At 45.9% G+C, this 13668-nt stretch overlaps 1 protein-coding gene across 1 annotated transcript in view; it reads left to right on the top strand.

Annotated features, from left to right (window-relative positions):
- NICN1 (nicolin 1, tubulin polyglutamylase complex subunit) overlaps positions 1 to 13668 on the top strand; it is a 333601-nt gene that overhangs the window by 161443 nt on the left and 158490 nt on the right. The window lies entirely within an intron of this gene.

Raw genomic sequence — 13668 nt, 5'->3', positions numbered from 1 at the left:
TTAGGTGTCTCCTTCCACAGCCACGCCTAGGTAAGAAAAGAGTTACTGCTTTCCAGAAGAGTTCCAGTGTTCTGAACCTAGGGAGTGGCTCCTGCCCCACCCAACAGGAAAAGTAGTCCCAAACAGAAGAGGATCAGGGGTTCAACTGGCAGGTAAGTAAGCAGCATGGTCTGCTGCAGGTAAGTCCACCCAAGCATTATGAGCCCGGCGCTTCCAGCGCTGGGACTGGGCATCTTTATGAGCCTGGTGCCACTGGCGCCAGGACAGGGTCCAAAAGGTCCCAATTGGGACTGGCTGGCACTCTGAACCGGGGTTAAGGGTCTGCTTCCAAGGGAGTCGGGCAAGTCCTGATCTTTTGGAAGCAGAGATCATGACACACCAATCAAAGGGGGGGACTTTCCGGTTGAGCAGAAAGTCGATGTTAGCGACGTGTGAGAATTGGATTAGTGAATGTTGGTACCTGCAGTTGGCCTCTGGCATCTTCTTTTTATCTTTTCAGCTCCAGTGGACAGCTCTGTTCCTGGATCAAGCTAGTCTACTTTTATCAAGACTCCAGCCCTCCAATAAGGAAGTTTGCAACATTTAAGCTTGGAGGTAGCTGCCCATTAGTGGACAGCCAGCCTCCCAGAATCTGCCCGCCAACAACCATGCCCCTGGAGGTATGTGGATTGGGGTAGACATCCTCACTTCCTTCCAGCTCACGAACACAGGAGAATCGTGGCAGGCTTTTTGCAGGAAGTATGCCAAGAAGCCTGAGGAAAGATGACACTCCTGCAGCTGGAAAGGTAGAGTGGCCCACAAAGGAAAGACCATCTTCAACAGGATTTAAACGCATGTAGAGGCCATTTTGAGGATATGGTCCTCTTAAGTGCAATATCACGGCTAAAAAGGCAGCATGCTATTGTGCAGCCACAAAAGGGTAAAAATGAAACTACTGCCTTCAGCTCGTTCACAGGAAAGAAACAAAACGTTACTTTGGACAAGGAAAAGTGGACAATATCCCCACATCCAACGAGTACTACCTCTGCACTTCACCTGGGCTACGCAATTACAAGGAAAATCTGCATACATACACAGGACAAACCCAGGCCCATGTGTTGGATACCTTCTAGTAGTACCTGAATTAACTTGAAGATAATTTCTAATGATGTTTCTTCTGATATAGAGGTATGACTGAGCTATACATTCAACTATTAGAAAAAAGTTATGTATAGTTTATTTTTTATATTTTGTATACTTTTTTTGGCATAGTATGCTTTTTTTAAATGATCGATTATAGTGTAGCTTAATAAAAGACTGCTTGCCTGCAATTGTTCAAAATTCTAATGTAATACAATTATTTAACAGTCAACTGGGATTTTATTACAATTACTTCCCAGTAAAGTAGCAGACTGGAGTATACCAACGATATGCCGCAATGTTGAACTGGGAGCAGACCATTCTGCTGAAATTGCGTAATGACAAACTGGAAATTAATTTCATGTTGTATACTGTGATACTGTACAAAATTGAGAAAATGCTGTGATTGTCGACCAAGAAATACACTAAGAATTCCTAGATAATACAGCTAGCAATATGTTGGCATAGGACAAACTGGAATCAACGGCAAATTTATACTGGGACTATACCTGGCTGTGAAATATGATATTTTATTGGGATGGCAAAATCCACAATATGGAGATTGTGCAAACAAGGAGTGTACTGGTATTGTCATGGGGAGAATGTGCTGGGATTGTAAATTGAAAATATACTGCTGTTACTTAAACTCTGATTATGCCAGGCTTGTCAAACTTGGAATACGGAGGGTTGTAAAACTGGGAGCATACAGAATTTGACAAACTGGCAATATGCTGTGTTTGTGCAAACATATAATGTGTACATATAAAATGAGACTATACATACTGGGGCTGTATATTGTAATTGTACACTTTTAAAATGTCATATGTGGATTTTCAAACTTTGAGCAAATTTGGACTTTTATTTTTTTGTGGGTTTGGACAAGTACGAGATGTTACTGAAGGGTGACTAGACACTGCAACGCATTACGTTTTGGTTTGTTAGACTAACAATGACGGCCCATATTTAAATTGATTCCGACTCCGTTTTAAAAAATAGATAGTTGGAAAAATGAGGGAGCAGTGCACCTTCATAACTAACTGAATAAACTTACTGGTCATAAGACTCTAGATCAGGATGTCCCCTGCAGGTAATACCTGCCAATCCTACTGGTGTGTAGTGGAATCGTCAAAGCCGAAACTGCTGTTGGGTAGAGGTTGGGAAATGGGGCATCTTCACTTATGTGCTAGAGAGAACATTGTCACAATGGAAGTAACAGGGTTCCCTTTCCGTTGATTGTGCAACAACTTATTCTATGTGATCCTCTGAGCCAAATTCTCCATTGAGGGTACAGGTGCCAACAGTCAGAACTGTGCCTGTGCCACGGTAGAGCCCAGAGCCAGCACTGCCACTGGATAGGCTCAGTTTCATGTGAGCAGGGCGAAAGGGGATGCCTCGCCGTTCCCTAACTTCTGCAGGATGGAAAAATGCTAGGACTTTTCAAAGTGGAAGTTTACTAGAATTGTTTCCAAGTAAGATGGAAATATTACGGAATGATGTAATACTGCAACAATTGTGCAAAGGTTATACAGGGATCGAAGTAAAGATGTGAATAGCAGGAGCTCTAAAAGCAGCTCCTGGTTATCCGGAATCACCTACTAAGCAGGAGCTACCTGTGGGGTTCTAGGAACAATTTTTTTTGTGTAACAAATATGTAACTCTCATATGAGGTGCTAACTATACCTTTGTGTCGATCGTACATGGCTCTTTATGCTTTAAACTTCTTCTGGATTTGTCCTAATGCTCATTTATGCACATTCCCAAACATACAGAATGAATTTCAAACAGGTTTGTTTATATGGCACAAGTTGGCTTGGGGAGCAAAATGGAGCTTCTTGTATCTGCTTATGCCAAGTCAACCAGGCTCTCCTAAACTATAATCCAGTGCTAAATAGCTCCCCGAAATGTCAAACCTTGAAGGTATTCTAGAATTTGCCCAGAGCAGCGCCAGTGGTTCAGATTAATTCAAAACCTTCCCCCCCCATCACTTTTTTGCTTATAGTTTGTGGAACCAGGCTGCACCTCACTCATGAGGCCGAAACATATCTGGCTTTGCTTGTGTTTCCGTGCAGAGTGGACCGGCCCTAGCAGTTCAGGCTGGTCTGCTCCAATTGGTGCCAGTACCTGACTGATTTGCATATGGCTGCACCCCTTTTGCAATGGTACAGACAGGCTTAATAATGGTGGTGTGGAAGGTTGCTCAGAACGGCGCCAGTGGTTCAAGATAATTCATAACCTTCTACCCATTTCTTTTTTGGTTATGGTATGCTGGAATTGGACAAACTACGCATTTACTGGTAATTTGAGTCTACAATATACTATAATTGTCAGTACTGAGATACTGTGCACGATTGAATTGATTGTCAAACTGTCATTCTGCACAATTTAGTAAACTGGTGTGGCCAAATGGAAATCTAATGGGACTGTAGGACTGAAATTAATTTGTTACAAAACTGGAGTTGAGGATCTGGGACCATTCTGGGTATATCAAAGTGGAATTGACTCTACCTATGCAAACGAGGAATACACTCGGGTTGTTTGAAGTTTGCTTTTGCCACTACCTTATGTAAGATGCATTACTGGAAGTGCAAAGGTCAGTAGTACATGTCTCTCTCTAGTGGCGTAGTCTGGCTGCAATGCAGTCCAAGGCGAGACACAGATGTCAGACCATATGTCTGAGGAGGTTTAGACCAAGTGTGTGATGTGACATCTGTGGGGAAAGGGAAATGTAATTGCCACATTGGACAAGGGGTGCGATATTTAGGATGTTTGGTGATGCCAAGTCTGTGCCATTAATTTACACTAATCCAAAGCATTAATTGATTGCCCTCCCACCACCACATCTAGATCACTGGCATCTTCACCATTGTGGTAGTCAATAGCAAAAATGGAGGGTTGAGCTTATTTTAATTATGCTTTTTGGTCATTGAACTTTACAGCTATGCAGAGCCAGGCACGGTGGTCATTAAAATGAAGTTGGCAGAGTCATATTTTCATAGGATTTATTCTGCTGGAACCTCATAATGCATTGTATAGGCTGTGTTGCTAAGCGGAAATGGAGGAGTTCCATGAAAGGCCAATTAATTACAGTAGTTAAATGGCATATTGCCCTTGCATAACTCTACTGATGAGTTTGGGTATTTTAGATGACTTCTTCAATGCCATGCTGCGTCAGGTGAAGGGATGCCTATTCAAGTTGTTCTACCAGGATTTTAGAAGGGTATATCAACCACTATTACTTTGTATTAGCATATGTTACTTGCTATATGTTACTTGCTATACTTTTAATTGTTAGACTCCTACACCATTGAGATCTTTATAATTGTTCTGTTACACTCTAGAGTAGGTACGAAGCACATATTTCTAAGCCTTCTAGTTCATCGTCTTGTAAGCTTTGTTTGCAAGGAATTGCTTTGGAACATATTAAGGGCTTTAACTCCATTCATAAATTTAATTATTCACTCGCAGGTCTTTACTTTGTTGCAAAGGTCTTCTGTAGCTAAATGTGTGTCATGGAATGTTACCAGATTGGGAACGTTCACTCCTATTTGGACCGGCATTGCATTACACATTCATGCAGCGGCTGCAGCCCATAGCCTGAGTGCCTCAGCACTTCGAGACCAAAGAAATGGCAGATAACCACTTTACAAATGCTGTGTAACTCCTCCTTCTGGGAACGGTGCCTAATTCCAGAGTCTGTATTGAAACCGATGCTTTAATTTTTGACGGTATTTACAGAAATTGGGTTTCCAAATATATCCACTGCCCAAATCCCTATTTGTCCTGTTGCTGGCAAAATACCTTACTTGTGAGTCTGTGGTCGAGGAATTTGAGGTTTTAATACATTCCCATCTGGTTTTGTTTTAAGAATTACAAAGTGTATTAGTTATTCAGATCACCATTTCTCTTGCCTTGCAGTGTATTTGGTAGAAAATGTCAAGTGTCAATCACATTTTCTGAACTTTAGGTCTGAAGACAGTCTTGATTCTCATTCATTTCCAGCCTTCTTGGAAATCCCCACAGAAACCTCATTGGCTTCCCATCAATGGCATATACTGTGATTAATCCAAACGAGTCATCATGGATTCCCCGGTGGAATTCCGCCTCCCATGTGGCCAGGAAACCGCAGCAGGTCCCTGATCCTGACCTTGGTGGTGGTTATATGAGGGAGGAGACAACTACTGGGGAGATGTTATGACTTCACTGGAGGTGTCAGTGTCCCCCCCCTAAGAAATCCCCCCCCTAACCACCAAGACTTCAGTGGCCTATTGTCAGATAACGATTCCCCACTGTAGAGTAAGTCAAGAAACCTTTTCTCTACATCATTCTAGTCTGGCCCCCACTTTCCACCCAAACACCCATAACTCGAACAACACCTTTTTGTTCTTAATGTGCCTTTCTGTAAAGCCCAGGAGAAAACCATGTAAGAGTTAATAAGAGGCCAAAGGTAACCATGATCTCTGATCTTGATGTGCCTTTTTGTGAAATCCGTAAGAAAAGCCATCCATGAGTTCAAAGCACAAACAGTTATAGACTTCAACTCCCATAACCACTTGGGTACTGAGGCGAGGAGGAGGACAAGGGAGTTTGTGCAAAGTGACAGGAGCTCGGAGTACAACATGCAGACTAGTTTTTCCAAACCTGCTATGAGCAGGCCACTTAAACATGGCGACCGCACTATGGAGGAGGGAGGTGCAGCAAGCAGTGCAGGAGGAGACCATGCCATCCACACTAAGGCTTCTGAACGCAAGGCACAAAGAGAGCTGGCAAAGAAGAGAAGGCTGTGGGACAAGGAGGGAGACGTTGCATGAGAGCAAGGAAGGCCATGGAGACACCGGGAGCAGTGCAGAAGCTCCTGGGGGTCAGGCCGCTCCACGGAACAGCAGTCTTTACCCCGGTCCGCGAGGCAAACCTGGCGGGTGGCTGCAAAGCCGAGCTGGATGTCAGAGAAGAGTCTGCACACTTCTAACTGGAAGACTTGTGGAGAAGACATACCGCAGAAGCACAAACATCATCAGAGACGCTGGAAGAAAGCGGCAAGTCTGCCCAAAGCAGATGAGGACCACAAGGCAAACCCCAATCAAATACAGATGCACAAGATGTGAATGTATGGGAGAAGTTTGAACAAGTACATTTGAGCAAATATTACCATATACAGATACACCAAGCACCACATGGTATATGCTGAAGTGATATATCGAGGAACTGTAAAACCTATAAGAGTCCTGGCAGGTGAATACCCCAGGTAGCTGAAATGGTATCAAGGAGCTGTGAAAGGCGTAAATCCTGGCAAGCGAGTATACCAGCCATTTTAAATTGTACAAAGAGTCCTGGTAGGAGAGTACACCAGTTGATCTGAAAACCCTAAAGAGAAGTCCTGGTAGGCGAATATACCAGGGAATCTGCAAATTGTATGAAGATTCCTGCCGGTGGTGTATACCAGGTAATCTTTGAAAGATACAAGAATCTTTACTGAAAGACTTACAGAACCTTTTGGTTGAACAAGAACTCTGAGTCCAGTGAAGACACAAAGGAACTGTTAGCTAATGGAAATGTTGCCGTCCTGTTTAAGAATCCAGGGAAGGGGACCACCTTCTGGATCCACGGGTCCTTTACCTTGGAGAACACTTGCGTTGGAGTCATTGTGATAGTTTTGGTTTTGATCACTTTTCCTAACATCAAGCTAAATGCGTTTCCTTGCACCTTTTTGTTTGTTTATAAGCATGAGGATCAGGATAGGTTGCTTTGGATACAAGGATGGCTTTTCAGTTACTGGCATCCTGACACAGAAAGATCTTTAGTTTCAGTTTCTAGGTAGGGAAGTTCCTCTTTAGAATAGGGCTTTTATATAAAAATGTCTTAAACCAAGAATAAAACAAGCTGGTGTCAGTCTCTCATTTCTGACCTCTCATAATACCGAACCCACTTCCAGCTAATTTTGCAACGGTGAACAAGTATGATTGGGATGCAGCTTTTTGGCCCCTGCACATTCTCATCCTCCCACAATTTATTTGGTTCAGTTCAATTCTGTACAAAGTGTTTTGTCCAGTAAACTGAGCGGTTATGCCAAAGTTATCTGTGTTCATCCCATGGCTACATTTACCTACCTTGGCAACAACAGTATATGTGTGTTTGGAAAGTTGTAAATATACCGCGCCTTCCCAGAGGAGCCCAGCAACTGCATAAAAGAGCCAAGTCGCCACAAGGACACAGGAATCCCCCGAGGTTTGCGGGCAGGGCTCAGGGAGCAGCCTCTGGGTTGTATTAGCAGCAGGGAACCTACATACTTAAGGTCACCCTAACGAGGAAATTCCATCACTCTCCTACTTAACCTTACTGTAGAATTTCAGGGTCGATGTGTCCTGAAGTGCAGACATTTGTGTGCACTGGTGCTAACATTGTTGACCCACGGCCTCCCCCTCCCCCTTCAGTGCTGTGGGGTGGCCTTACTGTGGCCTAAAGCTATACATGAAACAGTCGTGTCACAACATTGTGTGGCAATAGTCATGTAACACACGTAGCACCCTGTATAGAAACTCTCACCTGTGCAGCAATTCAGCCGATATATTATCAGAATGCTATATTCCTCCCACACCACATGTCCCTCAGTATGCGGCCATGCAAGTATGTCAGATTTCTCTTTCCCTGTGTGTCCCACTTATTTGCCTTGGACACAGCCCAGTCTTGAGGTTTATTTCTGACAGTCGGCTTGGCAATTGCAGATCTTTCTGGTATACAGTTAAAGTAACACGAATTCCAGGAATGACTGAGCACAAAGTCCATCATGAACCATTAACACATTTTAGCATTTTCCTGTAAGTACTGAAAACTGCCCACAGCTCTGTATTTTTTTGCCACAAAAACTCATCGAATATTTGGTTTTATGTTGTGTGAGGGGTTTTAACCACCCAAACACTAATTCCCACCTATTTACAATCTAGTCCCGACACCCCCCTACACCTGATATCCCTTTACCCCCCCATATATACCGATGTGTTTTTGTGGTAAAAAATCTGTGGCACAAAATGAAGCGAAAAATAAAACTGGTGATGAATAGACGTTTTATCCTCTGTGACAAGCCTTGGTATGCTAGATCCCTACAGCACAAACATACACAGGATTCTAGAACACTGTTAAAAGGAGAAAAACATATTTTCTTTATATGGTGCTAGTCCTAAAGTGTGCCCTTACAGGAGATCTCCGGCAGTTAATAAAGCCATTGTATTCCCGTAATCCAACATTGTGAAAAATAGCTAATTATATTCACATGAGCATTGTGCTATGTTACTAACAATTTCCATTGTTAAATGCAGCCCAGGTCAAGGAAAGGGAGAACAGGACATTTTTCCCTTGATATAAAACAAGGCAATGGTGGAGTAACTTTAAAGCCATCATTACAACTGACGATATTTTTGGAACAAGTGCAACAGTCTCCACTTCGCCCCATTTAAGCTCACTGCAATACTAAAACAATTGTATTCCGCACTGCATGATGACAAAACCGTTACACCACACATCAAGCTACTTTAGGAAATGTTTCAATACTGAATCCACAGACTAGATCAAGAAGATTCTTTATTTTTTATTTCTTTTAACCAATCTGTTTATTATTTTCATAAAGGAACAGAACAAACACAAGCATTGGTACAATTTGAGCATAATACAGTAGATTCCAAATAACAGTATTAGCATGGGAGCGCAACTAGCATAGGATGCTAACAAGTTGACAACAGGAAGGTTCAGGGTTAAAGCAATCCATACTGTCCAGTCCATCAGCCTTCTGCCCCCCCCCCACATACCTCACATCTTCAAGAACATTCGGGGACAGCCCCTTGCCCTGTACACTCTCCTCTCCAGGGCTAAACAACGGTCCACTTCTGCAGCCCACTGGCTTAGTCTCGGGCGCTCCGCAGAGCCCCAGGATGCGATCAGTCTTTTTGCAAGCCCCAGTGCTACTGCCAGGAACGATTTCTCATGTTTCGTGAACCCTGTGTCTACCCATATCCCCAGCAATGTTTTGGTTCTAGAGGAACCTGAGCACCCACTACATTGGACAGTTTATGCATGCATTTCTCCCAGAAGACTTGAATCTGTACACAATCCCAGAGTATATGCTAGAAAGTGCTGCCTTCCCTACCGCATCTAAGACATGCGTCGCTGTCCAGCATACCCTACCTGGTCAACACAGTACGGGAGTAGTACACCCTGTGGAGGATCTTGAATTGTATTAGCCACAGTCAAGCCGCTATTCCCACCTCTCTCGGGAACACCAGGGCCTCCACCCATTCTTCCAGTTGTAACTGCCCCAAGTCCTACTCCCATTTCTCCCTTAGGCAGGTGAGCTCTGCGGTCCCAAATGCTGTGAGCACTCTGTACAGTGTAGATGTAACCTTGGCCTTGGCACCTCTCCCAGCGAGGGAAATTGGGCATTCATGGCGTGTTATTAGCACATAATGAAATTCCTCTCCTGCCATATTGCCCATGCAACTTTTCAAATGGCAGAAGCGTCCCTCATGTATTATATCCTGCAAGGTGTCTATTTCCTTCACTGCCCATCTCTCAAAATACCCCATCTTTAGCTGCTCAGTCAGGTGCGTGTTATGGCAAGTAGGCCGGTCAAGGGTCGGTTTTCTGCCCCACCCTATGTCCTGATGCGCCTCCAGCCACACCTGGCACATGTGCCATGTCGGTCTGGGGAGAGTCCTCCTGTGCCTTAGCCCCCCCCGTACAGTACCTGCCTGGGTGTCCGGCCCATCATCCTTTTGCACTCTGCTAAGATGTGAGGAGGTCCCCATGTAGCCAGTCATTCACGGCACCTGGCTGTGCTGCCCAGTAGTACCCGCGCAAGTTGGGAAAGCCTATGCCCCCTTCCCACACTGACTGTTGCAACGTCCTCAATGCCACCAGTGGTTGTTCCCTCCCCACCCCCTCAGAAGAGCACCCGCAGGGATCCCTAAGGAGAATCTTAAGGAGGCATTGCTCACAGATGTAAAGAACGGTATTCAGTCTCACTGGGTGGATAAATCCTCCATTGTAGGCGATTTCACTGTCTCTTTCTATAAAACATTTAAGGCAGACACTACTTTTTCTGGTTGAGATATTTAATGAAGACTTGGACAATGATAACTTCATAAGATCAATGAAGTAAAGCACTGATACCGAACATTTGGCAAGACCACCATGACTGCGGCAGTTTAAGAAGAAACTCCATTCTTTCATCCGTGACCCACTATTTAAAGATCAAGGGGGTTTAATTTGAAAGATGTGACTTTTTCCGTGATGCTCTCGACAATAGTTATTAATTTAAAGGTTTTTTTCTGACACAACTTTTACATTGTTTTTGGCTGTTAATTTGCCAAAGTTCAGTTCACCTTGCTCTCTGCAGTGCTTCTCAGTAGTGAGTCTGTAGGTTCCTTTCACTACCGTTCCCAATTTATACAACGTTTTTACACTCCATAGATCAATAGTACCTTCTGTGTCCCAGGACGCATGCTTTATTACTGTAAATGTCTCTGTTGTAGTTTCTCACTACAATTCCAAGGGTGCAGAAGCTGTGTAGCTAAGCGCTATGAGTCATGTGATAGTTATGGACTTACTTTCAGTATAACTGCAGTTGTTGCACAGCTGTTTCACTAGCGCCGGTTTCGTACTAGGAGATTCGGAACTTTTAACAGTTCGCATGCATGAACTTTTCTTTCTCAGTTTTAGGACTATTGCCTTCAAACTTGCAACAGTGTCTCTTATCTCTTCTCCACAATATGTTCCAGCAGCTTAAATACCACGGGCTTAACACAGATTTGAATGTACAAGTGTTTCTATTAACCTCTTACTCCTACGTCCCGTCCCCTTTCCTCCATACTTATGGGACATCTCTCCGTCTTGTGGGACGGGACCGGAGCACTTTGTAAAAAGCATCCAAACATTTTTTTCAAAAATGTGTCCTTCCTCTCTTTCTTGCTCGGGGCTGGGCACGCGGCCGTAACCCCGCCCACCTTGGCTCCGCCCCGCGCATCGTCCATCAGTCCTTTTCTCTGCTTGTTTGGGACTGGACGCACTTGCATCCGCAGAAGATGTTCTTCCCTTTTTCCTCTCTGGCTCTCGCTAGGGATCGTGTACTAGTCTGTCTATGTCGTTCAAATTAGACTTTCCAGATTGTTCATCGTGTCACCGTCGTTTCGTGAGGGCGGATCCCCTTTCTCTTTGTTTAGATTGTTTGGGTCCGGATCACCGTTGGGACTCTTGCTTTTACTGTGACTCCCTTTCGGTCCGGGCACTTCAACGTTGTTTGGAGCGGTGGGAGTTGGTGTTCCGACGAACTGCTCCTTCGCATTTTCAGGTGTTTGACGAATAGAAGAAACGCCCGGAAAGTTATTTACTTTTCAGAGCACCCCGGTCGGGGATACCTTTCCGGGTTCCTCCCGGACCAGGAGGGGTGTTGATCGCTCTGTCACCGGGGTTTGCCCTGAGGTGCCCCTTGGGCCTAATAATTGTACCAGAGTTTTCTCATAGGGTCTCCGTAAGGGGCCTGTGGATAACAGAGCAGGCTCTGAGGCCCCTCCTGTGGGGGCTGCTTGTAGACCCAGTTCTGAGTCGTGGGGTACCGGAGCTCGCTCTGAGGCCTCTTTATCGGCTTCCCTCAAAAATAAGACCGGGGTTCGCCCTGAGGCCTTGGTCGGGGCTTGGTGTTACCGAACAAATGTTTGAGGCCCGCGCTAATAAGGCTGTTATCGGACCTGGGTCCGAGGTCCCTCGTACAGAGGCTAAGGCTACTAACATTTCTGAGAGGCCTGGCAAGGCCTTATCGGTGAAGGCTGTTTCTCACCGTTCCCGCCAGATCTGTTGAGGGGGCAAAGAAGGAAAATTCTTCTTTTACCGGCAGTGCCGAGGTCCTTCCTGGGAAGGCTAATTTGGCGGTTGGTATGTCGCAGAAACATTCCAGGCCTCCTAGTACCGGCTCTGCCAAGGTTCCTTACGTTAAGGCTAAACTTAAGACCCCTGATCCATCGACGGGGACCCCTGCCTCACTTCCTCACGTTCCGCAGTTCCCCTCAGATGATGACAAAATGGCGCCCGTTCCTGCCATGACTGCGGCGGCCATTTTGGGCGTTACTCCTACAACTACGCCGTCGGCCTCAGGTGTAGGACTTGGCTCTGTGGGTGAACTTAGAGTTCCTTGTGTGCGTCCTTTTCGGCCAGTCTATGACTGCAATACTCGGATGCCCCTTCCGCACAAGGTTTCGTTGTCTGTGGGGTCGGCACCTTTGATTTTTGTGGATACTTCGGGAGATGGGCCGTTGTGGCAACCCTCCCTGTTAAGTCCCTGGAATTATCCTCCTCATGAGAGACCTCCTCTGGTACCAAACAGTCCACGGAGGACGCCTTTTTTGGCAAATTTCAGACGCTTATGCCTACCGACCCCATGAGGGAATATTTCAAAGGGCTTTTTAGAGAAATATGTCCACCTTCGCCTCCGGCTCCACCCGTTCCTACGGTGGTTCCTCTGGCACCTCCCTTGCCCACGGTGCCTTCCCTGACTCTTCCGCCATTGTCCCCTGTAGACCAGGCAGCGCCCGACACGGCTCAACAGGATCCTGACCTGTCGGATGACACGCAGGGCGATCAGGACAACGAGGACCTGCCCCGCTCTATTAGAGCTTTTCATGACCGGTTACTGGACATGATGTGCTTCTTGGATGTTCCGGTGCCCGAGGCACCCGCTCCGCAGGAGGGCGTGCTTTCTGGGGCGTTCACCCTGTCTCCTCTGGAGCGTACCGGCCTGTTCTTACTGAAGGACGTTCTGGCCGAGGTCCACAGGGTCTGGAAAAAGCCACACTCTGGACTTTGTCAATAAGAAAATGGATGCAAGATACAGGCTGCATTCTTCGGAAGAGGTGGCCCTGTCATCTTGTCCGCCCCCTTCCTCCACGATGGTGACTGCAGCCACTTTACAATCCAGGCCTTCAGCATCCTCTTCTACGACGGCTACTCAGGTTCTGGGAGGACAAGCTCCTCGACTCCCTTGGGAGGAAGATTTTCGCCAACTCGGCTTTGCAACTTTGGCAGGCCAATGCCGAACTGGTGTTAGCGGGGGCTAATATGGGCTTGTGGAAAGGTCTGTCGGAGTTTGAGGAGGGATTCCTCAATCCCTCGACCGGGATTGAGGAATCCCGGTCGAGGGGATTGTCCGATGCCAGGGTTTTGGCCCAGGATCTCCTGGATGCTGCGGCTCACCACGTAGACACCTCGGCTCGGGCCTGATGCTGGAGGTTGATAACTCACAACAGGCGTGGCTGCATACCACCAAGTTTTCAAAGGAAGTGCAGGACAAGGTGCTGGACCTTCCGTTTAATGGTAAGGAGCTCTTTCATTCTACAACAGATGTAGAACTGACGAAGACGAAGGATAGCACACAGACCGCTAAGCCATTGTCAGTCCTGGTAAAGACCCCCTTTAAAACCGAAAGCCCGCTTTCGCAGAGTCGGCCCTCCTCTGGTTTTAGAGGCTTCTTTGACCGGAAATCTCGTAGGGTGGATACCCCTTTGGGGAATAACC

This window comes from Ambystoma mexicanum, chromosome 2p (genome assembly GCF_040938575.1).
Source record: "Ambystoma mexicanum isolate Mex_15411 chromosome 2p, UKY_AmexF1_1, whole genome shotgun sequence".
In the NCBI taxonomy this organism is placed as follows: domain Eukaryota; kingdom Metazoa; phylum Chordata; class Amphibia; order Caudata; family Ambystomatidae; genus Ambystoma; species Ambystoma mexicanum.
This window is presented reverse-complemented; position numbering and strand designations above follow the sequence as displayed.